Source organism: Suricata suricatta, chromosome 9 (assembly GCF_006229205.1).
Source record: "Suricata suricatta isolate VVHF042 chromosome 9, meerkat_22Aug2017_6uvM2_HiC, whole genome shotgun sequence".
Lineage (NCBI taxonomy): Eukaryota > Metazoa > Chordata > Mammalia > Carnivora > Herpestidae > Suricata > Suricata suricatta.
In genome coordinates, this window is record NC_043708.1 from 93,484,980 (window position 1) to 93,503,141 (window position 18,162).

Genomic DNA, 18,162 nt, shown 5'->3' on the forward strand with positions numbered 1-18,162 from the left:
AATATATTCAAAGTGCTAAAAGAAACAAGCCTGCAGCCAAGGATACTATATCCACCAAGGCTATCACTCAGAATAGAAGGAGAGATAGCTTCCCAGACAACAAAAGTTAATGGAATTCATCACCACTAAACCAGCCTTATCAGATTGCTAAAGGGAATTCTTTGAGTGGGAAGGAAAGACCATAAGCAGGAGTGAGGAAAATAGAAGATGAAAAGCAGTAAAAATAAGTATATCAATGAAAATAGAGCAAGGCACTCACACAATAAGTAAAAGGATGGCACGCACCATATACCTAAAATGCAGGGAGGAGAGGAGTAAAGAATACCTTCAAACTTAAGCGACCATCAAATTAATATAATCTGCTATATATGCAAAAGATGTTATATATCAACCAAATGGTAACTACAAATCAAAAACCAGTAACAGATTTGCAAAAAATAAAGAGAAAGGAATCCAAGCATATCAATTTAAAAGCCAACTAATTGTGAAAGAAGAGAGCAAGAGAAGAAATGAATGAAGAAAAACTACAGTAACAACCATAAAAAGGTAACAAATTGGCAATAAATACATACCTATCAATAACTACTTTGCATATAAATGGACTAAATATTCCAATCAAAAGACATAGGGTAAAGAAATAGATAAAAAGCAAGATTCATCTATATGCTGCCTACAAGAGTCTCATTTCAGAACCAAAGCCACATACAGATTGAAAACGAAAGTACAAAGAAGCATTAATCATGCAAATGGAGCTAAAAAGAAAGTTTGGGTAGTATCAGACAAAATAGACTATAAAACAAAGACTATAACATGAGACAAAGAAGGTCACTATATAATCATTAAGGAGACAATCCAACAAAAAGATACAACAATTGTAAATATTTATGCACCCAATATGGAAGAACCCAAATACCTAATACAATTAATAACAAACACAAAGGAAGTAATGACAGTAATACAATAATAGTAGGAGACTTTAGCATTCCACTTACATCAATGGACAGATCATCTAAACAGAAAATGAAGAAGGAAACAGTGACTTTAAATGACATATTGGACCAGATGGATTTAACAGACATATTCAGAAAATTCCCTTCTAAAACAGCAGAATACACATTCTTGGCAAGTGCACATGAACATTCTCCAGAATAGATCACATGGTAGGCCACAAACCAAGTCTCAACAAATTCAAAAGTATCAAAGTTATTCTATGCATCTTTTCTGACCACAACACAAAGAAACGAGAAAACAATGACAAGAAAATATCTGGAAAGAGTGCGAATACATGGAGGTTAAATAGCATGCTACTAAACAATGAAATGGTCAACCAGTAAGTCAAAGAGAAAATCAAAATACACATGGAGACAAATGAAAACACAGTGATCCAAATTTTGGGGAAGCAGCAAGTTCAAGAGGGAAGGTCATAGCAATATAGGACTGTCTCAAGAAGCAACAAAAATCTCAAATAAACAACCCAACCTTACACCTAAAACAGCTAGAAAAAAAAGAACAAACAAACAAACAACAACAACAAAACAGTAGAAGGAAGAAATAATAAAGATTAGAACAGAAATAAATGATATAAAACAAAAAACAACAGAGCAGACCAATGTAACCAGAAACTGGTTCTTTGAAAAGATCAACAAAATTGATAAACCTCTAGACAGACTCAACAAAGAGAGAAAGAGAGCTCAAATAAACAAAATCAGAAATGAAAGAAGAAAAATAACAACCAACACCACAGAAATACAAAGGACTGTAAGAGAATATTATAAAAGATTATATGCCAAAAAATTGGACAAAGTAAAAGTAATAGATAAATTCCTAAAAACATGTAACTACCCAAAATTGAATCAGGAAGAAATAAAAAATTTGAGAAGACTGATTACTAGGAATAAAATTGAATTAGTAATAAAAAAAAAACTCCAAAAAACTAAAAGTTCAGGACCAGATATCTTCATAGGTGAATTCTACCATATATTTAAAAAAGAGTTAATACCTATTCTCACACTATTCAAAGTAATAAAAGAGGAAAGAAAAATTCCAAATTGATTCTATGAATCCAGAATTACTCTGATACCAAAACTAGATAAAGACTCCACTATAATAGAAAACTTCAAGCCAATATCTCTGATGAACATAGATGTAAAAATCATGAACAAAATATTAGCAAACCAAATCCAACAATACATTAAAAATATCATTCACCACAATTAAATAAGTTATTCCCAAGATATAAGGGTGATTCACTATTCACCAATCAATTAATATGACACATTACTGCAACAAGAGAAAGAATAAAAACTATATGATCATTTTAAGAGATGCATTAAAAGCACTTGACAAAGTACAACATCCATTCATGACAAAACCTTCAACAAAACAAGTTAAGAAGGAATATACCTCAGTATAATAAATGCCCTTTAAAAAAAAAAAACATGGCTACCACCAAATTCAGTAAGGAAAACCTGATAGTTTTCTCCCAAAAGATATGAACAATGCAAGGATGTCCACTCTCACCTTTTTTATTTGACATAGTACTAGAAGTCCAAGTCACAGCAATCAGGCAAGGAAAAGGAATAATAGGCATCAAAATCAATAAGAAAAAAATAAAACTTTCCCTACCTGTAAATGACATGATACCCTATATAGAAAATCCTAAAGTCTCCATACAAAAAAAAACTATTCGAAATGATCAATAAATTCAGTAATGTTGCAAAGTACAAAATCAATGTATAGAAATCGCATTTCTATACACTAATAACGAAGCAACAGAAAGAGAAATTAAGAAAGCAAAGTTACAGGGTACAAAATCAATGTAAAGAAATAGGTTGCATTTTTATACACCAATAATGAAGAAACAGAAAGAGAAATTAAGAAACTGATCCCATTTGCAATTGCACAAAAAAACAAAAAATACCTAGGAATAAACCTAACCAAAGATGTAAAAGACTATAGAAAATTTACAAAAGAAATTGAAGAAGACATAAAGAAATGGAAAAACATTCCATGCTCATGGATCAGAAGAATAAACATTGTTAAAATGTCATTACTACCCAAAGCAATCTACACATTCAATGCAATCCCCATCAAAATTGCACCAGCATTCTTCTCAAAGCTAGAACAAACTATCCTAAAATTTGTATGGAACCACAAAAGACCCTGAATAGCCAAAGTTATATTGAAGAAGAAAACCAAAACGGGAGGCATCACAATCCCAGACTTTAGCCTCTACTACAAAGCTGTCATCATCAAGACCGTATGGTATTGGCACAAAAACAGACACATAGACCAATGGAATAGAATACAGAACCCAGAACTGGATCCACAAATGTATGGCCAATTAATCTTTGACAAAGTAGGGAAGAGTATCCAATAGAAAAAAGCCTCTTTAGCAGGTGGTGCTGGGAGAACTGGACAGCAGCAACATGCAGAAGCATGAAACTGGACCACTTTCTTACACCATACACAAAAATTAACTCAAAAAGGCTGAAGGACCTGAATGTGAGACAGGAAACCATCAAAACGCTAGAGAAAGCAGGAAACCACCTCCTTGACCTCAACCACAGCAATTTCCTACTTGACACATCCCCAAAGGCAAGGGAATCAAGGGCAAAAATGAACTATTGGGACCTCATCAAGATAAAAGGCTTCTGCACTGCAAAAAAAAAAAGAAAAGAAAAACAAACAAACAAAAAAAAAAAACAATCAAGAAAACTAATAGGCAACCGAAGGAATGGTAAAAGATAGTTGCAAATGACATATCAGACAAAGGGCTATATCCAAAATCTACAAGGAACTCACCAAACTCCATACCCAAAAAACAAATAATCCAGTGGAAAAATGGGCAGAAGACATGAATAGTCGCTTCTCCAAAAAAGACGTCCAGAGGGCTAAAAGACACATGAAACAATGCTCAGTGTCACTCATCATCAGGGAAATACAAATCAAAACCACTCTGAGATATCACCCCACAACAGTCAGAGTGGCTAAAATGAAGAAATCAGGAGACTATAGATGCTGGTGAGGATATGGAGAAACAGGCACCCTCCTACACCGTTGGTGGGAATGTAAACTGGTACAGCCACTCTGGAAAACAGTGTGGAGATTCCTCAAAAAATTAACAACAGAACTCCCCTATGACCCAGCAATAGCACTGCTAGGAATTGATCCAAGGGATACAGGAGTGCTGATGCATAGGGGCACATGTACCCCAATGTTCATAGCGGCACTTTAAACAATAGCCAAATCATGGAATGAGCCTAAATGTCCATCAACTGATGCATGGATCAAGAAGATGTGGTTTATATATATATAATAGAATACTACATGGCAATGAGAAAGAATGAAATCTGGCCATTCATGGCAATGTGGATGGACCTCGAGGATGTTATGCTAAGTGAAATAAGTCAGGCAGAGAAGGACAGATACCATATGTTTTCACTCTTGGGTCTAACAGGAGAAACCTAACAAAGGACCATGGAGAGGGGAAGGGGTAGGAAAGAGGGAGAGGGAGGAGGGCAAATCATGAGAGACTCTTGAATGTTGAAAACAAACTGAGGGCTGAAGGAGGAGGGGGCAAGAGGAAGGAGAATGAGGGATATGAAGGAGGGCACTTGTGGGGAAGAGCACTAGGTGTTATATAAAAACCAACTTGACAATAAACTATAAATTTAAAAAAAGAAAGCAATGTCATTTACAATTACACCAAAAATAATAAAATACCTAGAAATAAACTTAACCAAAGAGAGGGAAAACTTTAAAAACACAAGACAACACAAATCAAAACTTAGTCCATGCTCATGAATTGGAAGAACAAATATTGTTAAAATGTCCATACTACTCAAGCATCTACAGGTTTTTTTTATTTATTTTATTTTTTTAATGTTTTATTTATTTTCGATACAGAGAGAGACAGAGCATGAGAGGGGGAGAGGCAAAGAGAGAAGGAGACACAGAATCTGAAGCAGGCTCCAGGCTCTGAGCTGTCAGCACAGAGCCTGACGCGGGGCTCGAACCCATGAACGTGAGATCTGACCTGAGCCGAAGTCAGAGGCTTAACTGACTGAGCCACCCAGGTGCCCCAAGCATATACAGTTTTAATGCAATCCCTATCCAAATACCAACAGCATTTTTCACAGAACTAAAACAAGCAATCCTAAAATGTGTATGGCACCATAAAAGACCCCAAATAGCCAAAGTAATCTTGTTACCAAAAAAAAAAAAAAAAAAAAAAAAACAGGGCACCTGGGTGGTTAAGTCAGTTGAGCATCTGACTTCAGCTCAGGTCATGATCTCATGGTTCATGGGTTCTGGTTCAGCATCACGCTTTGTGCTGACAGCTCATAGCCTGGAGCCTGCTTCAGATTCTATGTCTCCCTTTCTCTTTCTCTCTCTCTCTCTCTCTACTGAAATTAAAATTGAAAAAATAAAAATTTTTAAAATTAAATGTAAAAATTTAAAAAGCACAGGCAACAAAGATAATAATAAATAAACTGCACTACAGCAAAATTTAAAACTTTTGTGCATCAAAGGATGCAACTGACAGAGTAAAAAAGAAAACCTGCAAAATGGGGGAAATATTTGCAAAGCATATATCTGATAAGGAGTTAATATTCAAAACATATAAAAACTCTTATGACTCAATAACAAAAGAAACCAAACAACTCAGCTTACAAATGGGCAAAGGGGGCACTTGGGTGGCTCAGTCAGTTAAGTGTCTGACTTCAGCTCAGGTGACGATACCCAAGTTCATGGGTGTGAGCCCCACGTCAGGCTCTGTGCTGACAGCTTGAAGCCTGGAACCTGCTTTAGATTCCGTTTCCCTCTTGTGCTCTGTGAGTGCGTTTCTCTCTCCAAAATAAATAACCATTAAAAAGATTTTTTTTTAATGGGCAAAGGACTTGGATAGACATTTCTCCAAAGTTGATATACAAAGGCCCAACAAGCACATGAAAAGATGCTCAACAAAACTAATTACTAGAGAAATAAAAATAAAAACTACAGTGCAATTTCACCTTATATCAATTAGGAGAGCTATAAAAAATAATAGTAATAATAAGTGTCAAAGAGAATTTGGGCAAATTAGAACCCATTACACTGTGGTGGGAATGCAAACTGGTTAAACACTTTGGAAAACAATATGGCATCAAAGGATTCTAAAAAAAATTAAACAGAATTTTTATATGACTTAGAAATTTTACTTCTGAGTTGTGGAAAGTGTTTGTATATTCATGTTAAAAGCATTGAGGGGCGCCTGGGTGCCTCAGTCGGTTAAGTATCCAGTTTCAGCTCAGGTCATGATCTCACAGTCCATGGGTTCGAGCCCCGCGTCGGGCTCTGTGCTGACAGCTCAGAGCCTGGAGCCTGCTTCCGATTCTGTGTCTCCCTCCCTCTCTGCCCCTCCCCCGCTCACTCTGTCTCTGTCTCTCAAAATAAAGACATAAAAAAAATTTTTTAAATAAATAAAAGCTGCATTGTTCACAATAGCCAGAATGTGTAAGCAACCCAAGGTGTGTTTCAACAGATGAATGGATAAATAAAATGCTATATATCTGTAAAATGAGGTGTTATTCAACCTTTAAAAGAAATTCAGACACATGCTATAACATGAATAAACATTGAAGACATTGTGCTAAGTAAAATAAGCCAGTCACAAAAAGAAAAATACTATATGATTCCACTTAGATGAGGTATCTTGAGTAGTCAAATTCATGGTGGGTTCCAGGGTCTAGAGGAGAACAAGTAGTAAGGTGTTACTATTTAATGGGTATAGAGTTTTAGTTTTGCAGATGAAAAGAGCTCTGGAGGTTAGCTGTACAATGTGGGTGTATTTAAATACTATGGAACTACACACTTAAAAAATGGACCGGGGCGCCTGGGTGGCTCAGTCAGTTAAGCCTCTGACTTTGGCTCAGGTCATGATCTCACGTTCGTGAGTTCGAGCCCTGCGTCAGGCTCTGTGCTGACAGCTCAGAGCCTGGAGCCTGCTTCCAATTCTGTGTCTCCCTCTCTCTCTGTCCCTCCCCACTCGTGCTTTGTCTCTCTCTGTCTCAAAAATAAATTTTTTAAAAAATGGACTAGATAGGAAATTTTATATGTACTTGCCACAATTAAACCCCTTTTAATATTTTAAACAGTTGGTGTTATAAACATTCATGTATACATTACATGTATTCACATACAGGTTTTTGTGTGGGCATAAGTTGCATTTCTTTTTTTTTTAATTAATTAGTGTGTTTATTTTTAAATTTACATCCAAGTTAGTTAGCATATAGTACAAAATGATTTCAGGAGTAGATTCCTTAATGCCCCTTACCTTTTAGCCCATTCTCCCTCCCACAACTCCTCCAGCAACCTTCTGTTTGTTGTCTATTGAAGAGTTTTTTGATCTTTTGTCCCCTCCCTGTTTTTATATATTTTTTTGCTTCCCTTCCCTTATGTTCATCTGTTTTGTATCTTAAAGTCCTCATATGAGTGAAGTCATATGACTTCTTCGATGACTGATTAATTTCGCTTAGCATAATACCTTCTAGTTTCATCCATGTAGTTGCAAAAGGCAAGATTTCATTCTTTTTGATTGCCAAGTAATACTCCATTGTATATACATGCCACATCTTCTTTATCCATTCATTCGTCAATGGACATTTGAGCTCTTTCCATATTTTAGCTATGTCAATCACGCTGCTATAAACATTAGGGTTCATGTGCCCCATCGAAACAGCACATCTGTATCCCTTGGGTAAATACCTAGTAGTACAACTGCTGGGTCATAGGGTAGTTCTATTATTAATTTTTTGAGGAACCTCCATACTGCCTTCCAGAGTGGCTGCACCAGTTTTCAGTCCCACCAGCAATGCAAAAAGAGATCCTCTTTCTCCGCATCCTCGCCCACAACTCTTGTTGCCTGAGTTGTTAATGTTCGCCATTCTGACAGGTGTGAGGTGGTATCTCATTGTGGTTTTGATTGGTATTTCCCTGGTGACGAGTGATGTTGAGCATTTTTTCATGTGTCTGTTGGCCATCTGTATGTCTTCTTTGCAAAAGTGTCTATTCATGCCTTTCGCCCATTTCTTCACTAGATTATTTATTTTGGGGGTATTGAGTTTGATAAGTTCTTCATAGATTTAGGATACTGACCTTTTATCTGATATGTCATTTGCAAATATCTTCTCCCATTCCATTGGTTGCCTTTTAGTTTTGCTAATTGTTTCCTTCACTGTGCAGAAGCTTTTTACCTTGATGAGGTCCCAATACTACATTTTGCTTTTGTTTCCCTTGCCTCCAGAGACATGTTGTATAAGAAGTTGTTGTGGCAGAGGTCAAAGAGGTTTCGCCTACTTTCTCCCCTAGGATTTTGATGGCTTCCTGTCTTATGTTTAGGTCTTTCATCCATTTTGAGTTTATTTTTGTGGATGGTGTAAGAAAATGGTCCAGGTGCATTTTTCTTCATGTCCCTGTCCAGTTTTCCCAGCACCATTTGTTGAAGAGACTGTCTTTACTCCATTGGATATTTTTTCCTGCTTTGTCAAAGGTTAGTTGGCCATACGTTTGTGAGTCCATTTCTGGGTTCTCTGTTCTGTTCCGTTGATCTGAACGTCTGTTTTTGTGCCGGTACCATACTGCCTTTATGATTACAGCTTTGTAATACATCCTGAAGTCTGGGATTGTGATGTCTCTAGCTTTGGTTTTCTTTTTCAAGATTGCTTTGGCTATTCAGGGTCTTTTTGGTCCATACAAAGTTTAGCATTGTTTGTTCTAGCTCTGTGAATAATGCTGGTGTTATTTTGATAGGGATTGCTGAATTTCTTTGGGATAAACATGCAGGAGTACAATTGCTGGGTCTTACTGGTCATTGCTGTTTAGTTTTTAAAGATACTGCCAAACTGTTTCCAGAGTAGATGTACCATTTACGTTTTCACAGGAATAAATTGGTCCAGTTTCTCGGCGTCTTCTCCAGTAATTTTGATATTGTCACTATTTTTCATTTCAGCCATTCTGGTAGGTGTGTAGTGGTGGTTTTAATTTACATCTCCCTAATTGCTAATGATGTTAAACATCTCACCTATGTAGGAACCTATTTAGTGAAATGCCTCTTCGTGGCTTTCACCCACTTTCCAATTGGATATTTTTCACTACCTGATTACAAACTGTAAAATTTATAGGACTCTCGGAAACAAAAGTGTCTATGCATGAACAAAACAAACACATAGGCACAAGTAAAAGAAATTAAATAGACATATGGTTAAACAAATAAAAGTAAAATAACACTCTGCAACAGTTTCTCAATAATGACATTAAAACTAATACCTGTGGTGATAAGTATATTAATAGTTCTCTGCCCCACTGAGTCACTTTGAAATGGATCCAGCAACCTGGCTGTCAACCATGGTGTGACAGCGTCTAGCCCCAGGCTCTGCTGAAATCACCCAGGGTTGATCTCAGGGTCAGTCTCTACTAATCCAGGAGCTAACTATGATCTTTATTTAGGCCTGGGCTAAGCTAAGCCAGTTAACCTTATCTAAGGAGACGGTTTGTTTCTTTAGACTCCCTCCTCCCTTTGCCAAGTTGACTTGCAGAACAATAGTAACCTTAATTATAATAGTACTAATATTAGCATATTTTTGTAGTTTACAAAGAGTCAAAATCAACTTATTCCTTTGCTATCTAGTTGAGTAAAATAAAATGTAATTGCAATAAAATAAAAGAAACTGATGTTCTATGATTCCTAGGAATGCTGAAAATCAGAAAATAATTGTTAAACCTATATATTTATTCTGCTGAATAAATGAAATTCTTTGGAAACAACTTCAAGCCCTTCCCTGTCAAAGGTAGCTGAGCTGCCTTAAAAGAAAAACTGAGTTTATTTCCAAAGAAATGTTGAAATCTTTAGACAGCTAAGCTAAAGAGCTGAGACCAGCCTAGACTAAACACATCTTCTTTCTCTCTGAGTAGTATCCCTCTGTTTTATTTTAACCAAATCCTTCTAAATTTTTCTTGAATTATATCTTAAAGGGGCATCTCACATTTCAGCTGAAGAATTGAATTAAGCTTGTATTCAGATGTTGCTATAATAAGGGGAAAGAAGATTCAACCAGACAATGGATTTTTATCACTGGGATTTTTTGTTGCCTATTCAAAAGTTTTTCCACTAAACCACTAGCATCTGTGTCATTCCTAGATTCAGATTTTGCACTAGATTCCTTCTTCTTAAACAAAAAAATTTCTATACTTTAAATTCACTTTCTTGGTTTCATAAAGTTTTTCTGTCTCTCTGGTTTGTTTACTTATCATAATCTGTATCCTTATCTCTATAGTCTTGAAGAGTATCTCTTTTATGCCTCTAATGCCAAATAACAAATTAATAGGCAATAAAGATTGTCTTTCAAACAATCAAAAGCATGGAGATTCTGTAGAGTGATAATTTCTCATAATTTTATATGGATATCTGGATCATTTCTTCAGTGCTTCCATTCATCTATTGGATTCAAAGAACTGGAAAAACAATGGCTAACCAGACAAGAGCTTTGATTTCAAGAAGCTGTACACTGTTCTTGGTGCCATAGTAAAGCTGTGGGCATTGAGTAAAATCGTGCCTTGAAATCCTGGTAGAAAATGAAGAATTTGGAATACAATAAGGGTATGAGCTTAAAAAAGAAAAAAGGGGAGAAAAAGGCTCTTTCCTTTCCGTCTGGCAGCAACCATCAGATCAAAGGTAACCCAAGATGGGCGCTTACAAGTACATCCAGGAGCTATGGGGGAAGAAGCAGTCGGATGTAATGCGCTTTCTTCTCAGGGTGCGCTGCTGGCAGTATCACCAGCTCTCTGCGCTCCACAGGGCCCCCCACCCCACCCGCCCCGATAAAGTGCACAGACTGGGGTACAAGGCCAAGCAAGGTTATGTCATATATCAGATTCAAGTGCGCCGCGGTGGCCACAAACGCCCCGTTCCTAAGGGTGTTACCTATGGCAAGCCTGTCCATCCTGGTGTCAACCAGCTAAAGTTTGCCCGAAGCCTTCAATCTGTTGCAGAGGAGCGAGCTGGACACCACTGTGGGGCTCTGAGAGTCTTGAATTCTTACTGGGTTGGTGAAGATTCCACATACAAATTCTTCGAGGTTATCCTTATTGGTCCATCCCATAAAGCTATTAGAAGAAATCCTGACACCCAGTGGATCACCAAACTGGTCCACAAGCACAGGGAGATGTGAGGGCTGACATCTGTAGGCTGCAAGAGCCGTGGCCTTGGAAAAGGTCACAAGTTCCACCACACTATTGGTGGTTCTGTGCGGCTTGGAGAAGACACAATACGCTCCAGCTCCACGGTTACTGTTAATACAAGTAATGTTTGTAAAATTCTTACCTAATAAACAATTTAGGACAGTCATGTCTGCTTAAAAGTGTTCTTTAATTTGTCTGTTAAAAAATTAGTTGTCTGGAGATTGTTCAATGAATGCGTTGTCAAATTATGAAAGTTAAAGTGCAACAATGTTTGAAGACTATAAGTGATGGTGTATCTTGTTTCTAATAAGATAAACACTTGTGTCTTTGCTTTATCTTATTAGGGAGTTTATATGTCAGTGTTTAAAATACTGTTTGGTATAATAGGTGCAAAATAAATTCTGTAAAAGTGGAATGCAGAAGTTAGCCATGTAGATTTGTTGGTGCATGTAATGAAACCTACAGCTTCATTGGGGTGATGTTATGCTCTGTTGGCTTACTCTCAAATGGCTGTTCTTAGGGGGTTGGTAAGAACAGGCTTTTTAAATTGGATTTTTGCTTGGAAATATGAAGAATATCCTAATCTTTTATCATGGTCATATGCAGAAAAATGTTAACAAGAAACCACATTTTTAGGTTGAATCTGATATTCAATTCACGTAACTCCTGCTCTGAAAGAATAGTTAAAACTGCCAGCATTTTTAGGTGAACTGAATAAACGTTTTGCAAGAGGATTCTCTTACAAATGAAAATCCTCCTTAACCAAAGCGAAATTGCCTTGGCCTACACAGTACCATAGAGTATCACATAAAAGATGGAGGCTCCTGGTTCTATTCCATGACTCCGTGGGATCTGTACAATACTGAATTTTCTACAAAGCAGTAATGGTATTTACACTGGTCTTTATTAAAACTGGTGGAAATTGAACATTAGGTAAATGAGAAGACTACCTTAAGATTGGTAAGCCAGTAACCCATCTAATGCTAAGATTGGAAAATTGGTAGCTACCAGATAACCTTTTGTGGAGGGTAAAAAAATTAAAGTTGGCTTTGATGAGAATTCTAAAGGGTGTTAAATGGTGTTAGTGAACCATTTTGAACCCACTAGTAAAGTACAGTGTTGCTTTTTCCAAGTCCTATGTCCTCTTGGGTCAACCCACCTTACTCATTCCCACAGGCTACTGAGAAAAGTCATGTAGTTGGGGTCAGTACAAGTTTATAATCCTTTTATATTGTCCACAGTCAATTCTTAGCCCTAACCTCTCAAAATTGTGGCCATTCCATAAACTTGCCAGGCCATCATTTATGCCCCGCTTGATAAGCTTTCCACCACATTCTGCTTCTGTTGTCTTCCAATAGATGAGGTTTGTTTCCCAGGGTGAACTTCAGTGTGTAGGAAATACAGAAGAGGAATTGCCCCAGTTCTAAGTTGGCTGGTTTAATCTACTTTTGATTTCAAAATCTAATTGCTGGTTTTCCTTGAACCAAGGGGTTTAGGCTGAGATGATTTCCAGAAAACAGGCTTAAAAACTTGAGAACTAAATTTCTTTCCACTCAAGAGATCCTAAACCATATATATTTTGTGTGTAGAGGTGGTTCAACTAAAGGAATAAACGTTCATTAAAACAAATGGACCTGTTACCTTTTGTCACCTAATATACTTAAAAAGCAAACCAAGTACCCTAACCCACCAAAAATTGTAATGTCAGAAACAGTCAATTTGAGAGGAAATAAAATGTATAGTACTTAGTCTTGAAAAAAAAAGAGAAAATACAATATAAGCATCCAGAACTGGAGATTTATACATACATGTGGAAAACTTTTATTGAGTTCCCACCAAATGCAAGACATTACCCTAGGCACAAGATACCATTAGAATAGATACAGAAGGTCCATTTACCTATGTATCTTGTGCTCTAATGGAGGAGACAGGTAAGTACCAACTACAACTTTTTAAGTATCAGATAGTAAATACACTAAAGTGAAAACAAAACAAGGTAATGTGATAAGGAGTGAATTGAGGCTATTTTAGGTGGGGTGGTCACTAAGAGTCTATTTCATGCCAAAGGATGGGATTTGAGTACTTAGATTTTGTTCTTTTGGTAAGTCCATTACTTTGAAACTGCATCTCAAAAAGACTGGAAAACACTTGGCAAAAAGACTAGATAACTTGATTAAAAGATTTTGCTACTAAAAATGAAGGCTGAGGAGGGAGGGGGCAATGGGAAGGGGGTGATTGTCGTGGAGGGGAGCACTTGTGGAGAAGAGCACTGGGTGTTACATGAAAACCAACTTGGTAATAAACTATTTAAATAAAAATAGAGGGAACACTTAAAAAAAAACAATGAAGGCAAAGCCACAAAAAATATCATTAATGCAGAGTCATGTGAAGGCAGTAACAGCTGATTCATAGGGTAAAAACAAAAAACAGTAATGGAGACTATGCCTAGTAATTCTCAGGAGAAAACAAGAACAGTTTCAAAGAACATACATTGAATCATCAGCAAGTAAAGAGGCAGTAATTGATGTGAATGTAACTGATTTGTGAATGCTTCCAGAAGTATACTGTGTATGTACCAGAATGCTTATGAATGTACTTTTTTTTTGGTGGTGGTGGGGTGTTGGTGAGGGTCGATCCTAACTTGATACAAAACTGTTCTGTGCAAATTTTTTCATACTTAAAATATTTTAAGGCCATTCTATATCAATACATACAAATAATTTGTTTTTTAGTAATCTAGTTTTTTTTAACTTTGTTTATTTTGAGAGACACAAAGACAGCATGAGTTGAGAGGGACAGAGAGAGAGAGAGAGAGAGAGAGAGAGAGAATCCCAAGCAGGCTCTGAACTGCCAGTGCAGAACATGACCCTGGGCTTGAACCCATAAAACCTGATCATGACCTGAGCCAAAATGAAGAGTTGGACACTTAAGTGACAGAGCCACTCAGGCTTTTGAATCATTATGTTGTACACCTGAAACTAATGCAACATTGTGCCAATTACACTTCAGTTAAAATTTTTTTCTTTTTTTAAAGCTATATGTTGTCCCATTGTTTATTTAACCACTAATATAGTATAAATGGTGGACATTGAGATTGCGTAAGTAATTGGCTACTTGTTCACCAAACCCATTACTTCTTCCTGAGCATATGGCTATGCCTCATTTCCTAATTCCCCTCACAATTCAGTGTGAGCCTGTGACTGTGTTCCAGCCAATAAAATGTGAGTAGAAGTGATAGTGCATTTCCACGCCTGACCATAAGCACTTAATCCTCCATACTATTTCCTCTTCAGCTAATTTGATACAGATGAGGGCTTACTGCAAAGAACACCCTTCCACACATGACTTAAGATTCAAAGATGCTCCTTTGTTTATCTATGGCAAGGTCAACATACACTTTCCAAATTTCCATACTTTGCCTCAAAAATGACTAGCTGAACTGTTTTGTTCCCCACTTAGCAATCAGAACAAGATGCTCTTCAACCAAACCTTGGGTAAGTTTCTCTCCTTCCCCTGGGCCTCAGCCTGAGCCACATCATGAAATTCCACTGTACCTGCTTCTCACAACAACAAGCTAATCTCTGGGTAAAATATTCTCTGATATCCTGTCTCATTATAACACATTTGCTCATTCCACTTTCCCAAACCCTGTTCTTTCTAGCCTTGTTTACTTCTCCCTATAAAAAAAAAAGGACTTCTCTGTCTAACTTTTGAGATACCTGCAGATACTACACTTCAAGTATCTGTCTATTGCAATAGTCGTTGCACCCTCCCAAATCTTCTTCCAATAATCTTTTGAAATAAAGATTCAGCTTACCTAAATCTGTAATTTGAGGTTTTTTAGTAGACTTTCTTTTTTAGAGCAGTTTTAGGTACACAGCAAAACTGAGGAGACGATAGAGATTTCCCATATACTTCCTGCCCCCACACTTGCACAGTCTTCCCCATTATTAACATTCTCCACCAGAATAGAACATTTGTAACAACTGATGAAACTACATGGACGTATTATTATCACCATAATAATTTATCACCATAAAGTCCATAGTTTACATTAAATTAAGCTCATTCCTGGACAAGTTTATAATGACATGTACTGTTAAAGTATCATATTTTCTCTGCCTTAAAAATTCTCTGTGCTCTACCTAGTCGTCCTTTCCTCTCTGATGGTGGAGGTTTTTTTTAATCTGACAAACCAATGCTGTGATACATGTCTTTATATTCTTTGTGTTCTTTAGAGAACATACAGATATATGTATATGAGTCACACATAATATATAACCATGTATATAACTCTCTCTCTATATATATGTCTTTATATTCTTCTTTGTGCTCTTTTGAGAATACACATATATGTATGTGAGTTATATATAATATATAACTGTACATAGTTATATAGTTACAAGAATTACTGGATCAAAGAAAATGCATATTTTAAAAACTTGATGGGAGGGGGGCACCTGGGTGGCTCAGTTGGTTAAGCATAAAACTTCAGCTCAGCTCATGATCTCATGGTTTGTGAGTTTAAGCCCCATAATGTGCTCTGTGCTGACAGCTCAGAGCCTGAAACCTGCTTCAGATTCTGTGTCTTCCTCATCCTCTCTGCCCTCTCTGCTCGTGCTCTGTCTCCCTCTCTCTCAAAAATAAACAAACCTTAAAAAATTTTTGATAAAAAATTAATAATAAAAACTTCATAGATATATATTGATAATTTTTGTTTCAAAGGAGTTGTATTAATCACCACAATATATTCTTGTCAGCACTATATATTTTTAACAGTTTGATCTTCACCAGTATGATAGATGATAATAAGTCTGATAGATTTTACTTTGTTTCTCATAAATTAGAAGAAATAATAGGAGGATTATTACTAATAACTTGATTCTTATCAATAGAAGAAAACTTGTTAATAATAAAAAGAATATTGTGGAAAATAATCCTTTAATCTTGGGATTTATGATGATAAAGAAATGAAATATTGGGCACTGTCAAACATATGCCCCTGAGTTTAGGAAGCAAATTCCTAAAAGATTGAGAGAAAGTTATGGATATCCTACTAAAAACTCCAAAATTAAGCAGTGGTGAATGGGTTCCATTTTGCACTCCAACCCCAGTCAATTGGTAATGGCTGCCTGGCACCCAGCAATGAGATGGATTTTAAGGGAGCATGCAGCTCAGTGATTTAAAAAAAAAAAAAAAAAAAAAAAAAAAAACGGAAAAGGTTAGGATGTCTGCAGTGGCTACCAGATGGAAGAGTGGTAGAATATGTACTCCCTTTTTCCCTAAATGAACTAAACACAGATAATGCCATTTTAAAAATGAATCAATGCTGTAGAAAGTAAAAATATATGCAGTTGTGAAGAAAAAACAAACAGTTGAATATATCTATACTCACATCTTTAGCATGAAGCAATTTCCTCCCCCACCCCAACCTCAGGAGACATCTGACTGTGTTGTGTGGACATTTTTGGTTGTCATAACTTGGAGGGGTGTTGCTACTAGTATCTAGTGAGTAAAGAACATAGATGCTGCCAAACATCCTATAATGCATAGGATAGCCCCCAAAACAAAGAATTATCTGGCCCAAAGGTCAATTGTGGTACTGTAGAGAAACTCTCCTCTACAAATGTAAGAAGAGCCACAAACTTGGAAAAATAGTGTCCCCAAAATTGGCCAAGAATGAGGTGAGGCTTGTGAACAGCACTTAAAAAAGTTTTTTGGGTTCTGTTTCATTTGGAGTCTCTTTTCCTTCATTGCTGGTGAGAAAAGTAAGGCTGGAACAGGATCACTTCTTAGGGAAGATGATATAAAACAGAGAAAAACATTAGTTATTATCTTACAAACCATCTTATGAGCCAGAACAATCTCCAACCAAAGAGAAAAAAACAAATACTGATTGGAGAGAACTGAAGTACATTAAAGAAAGGTAATGTTCTGTTCAGCTATTTAAATGAATCCAATGCTCAAATCTAGATCCTTCAGGACATTGAAAGTGTTTTTATACCATCACTGATTGGAGAAGTCATAAAGAATGAAAAAGATTCCAGAAAGTGAGAGAGATGAAATGTTGTCCCAGTTTTCTAAGAAACATAGGCACAAGAGGAGGGAAAGGTTTTGATTTCCAGGAATTAGAGACCAGCACATTTGGGTCAATGTTCAGCAAGTATTCATTTAAGAGAGTAAAGCAATGACTATATTAGGCATCATGAACTGGTCACTTATTCATTTATTTATAAAACACTTGTTTAATGCCTACAAAACATGATGCACTACTCCAGGTGCTATTTTGTTACAAATCAACATTATTTCCTTTATTAGGTACTAGTTGGTCAACTGGCTTAAATCCTTTTGGAATATGCCCAGAAACAAATAAACTAATCAATACTTATAGATAAACAGAATCACTTACATCTAGTTAATCTTGATTTCATTAAGACATCTGACATTCTCTCATATATATCCTTGTTAAGAAAGAGAAATGTGAATAAATGATGAGTAAGGGAGATTCACAGCTGGTTCAAGTTTATGGAGACGTGCCAGAACAGAACTACTCCCAGTATGATTGCTCATCAAAATTACAATCCTAGAGAGTGCTTTAAAAATGCTGATTTGTGATTTCTATCTCAAATACACAAAAACAAGATGTCCAAAGATGGACTCAGCAGTTAATTATTTTTAAGTTTCCCAGATATCACTGATATAACTGGTACAAAGATTCAGGGAACAGTGATCCGAGGAAGAGTGTTTAGTAGCATACCTTAGAGCTCAGTTAGTAGCCCCCATTAAACTTCCTGGCAGCATGAATAAAGACTCAGAGACCATAATTTTTATATCTGCCAATGGCATCAAGTTGACAGTGCCATTCTATACACTGGAAAACAAAATCAGTGTTCAAAAAGAGGCCTATGGATTGAAAAAATAAGAAATAACAAGATCAAACTT

At 36.5% G+C, this 18,162-nt stretch overlaps 1 pseudogene; it reads left to right on the top strand.

Annotated features, from left to right (window-relative positions):
- Positions 1-10,690: 10,690 nt before the first annotated feature.
- LOC115301728 lies at positions 10,691-11,210 on the top strand (annotated as a pseudogene).
- Positions 11,211-18,162: the final 6,952 nt, after the last annotated feature.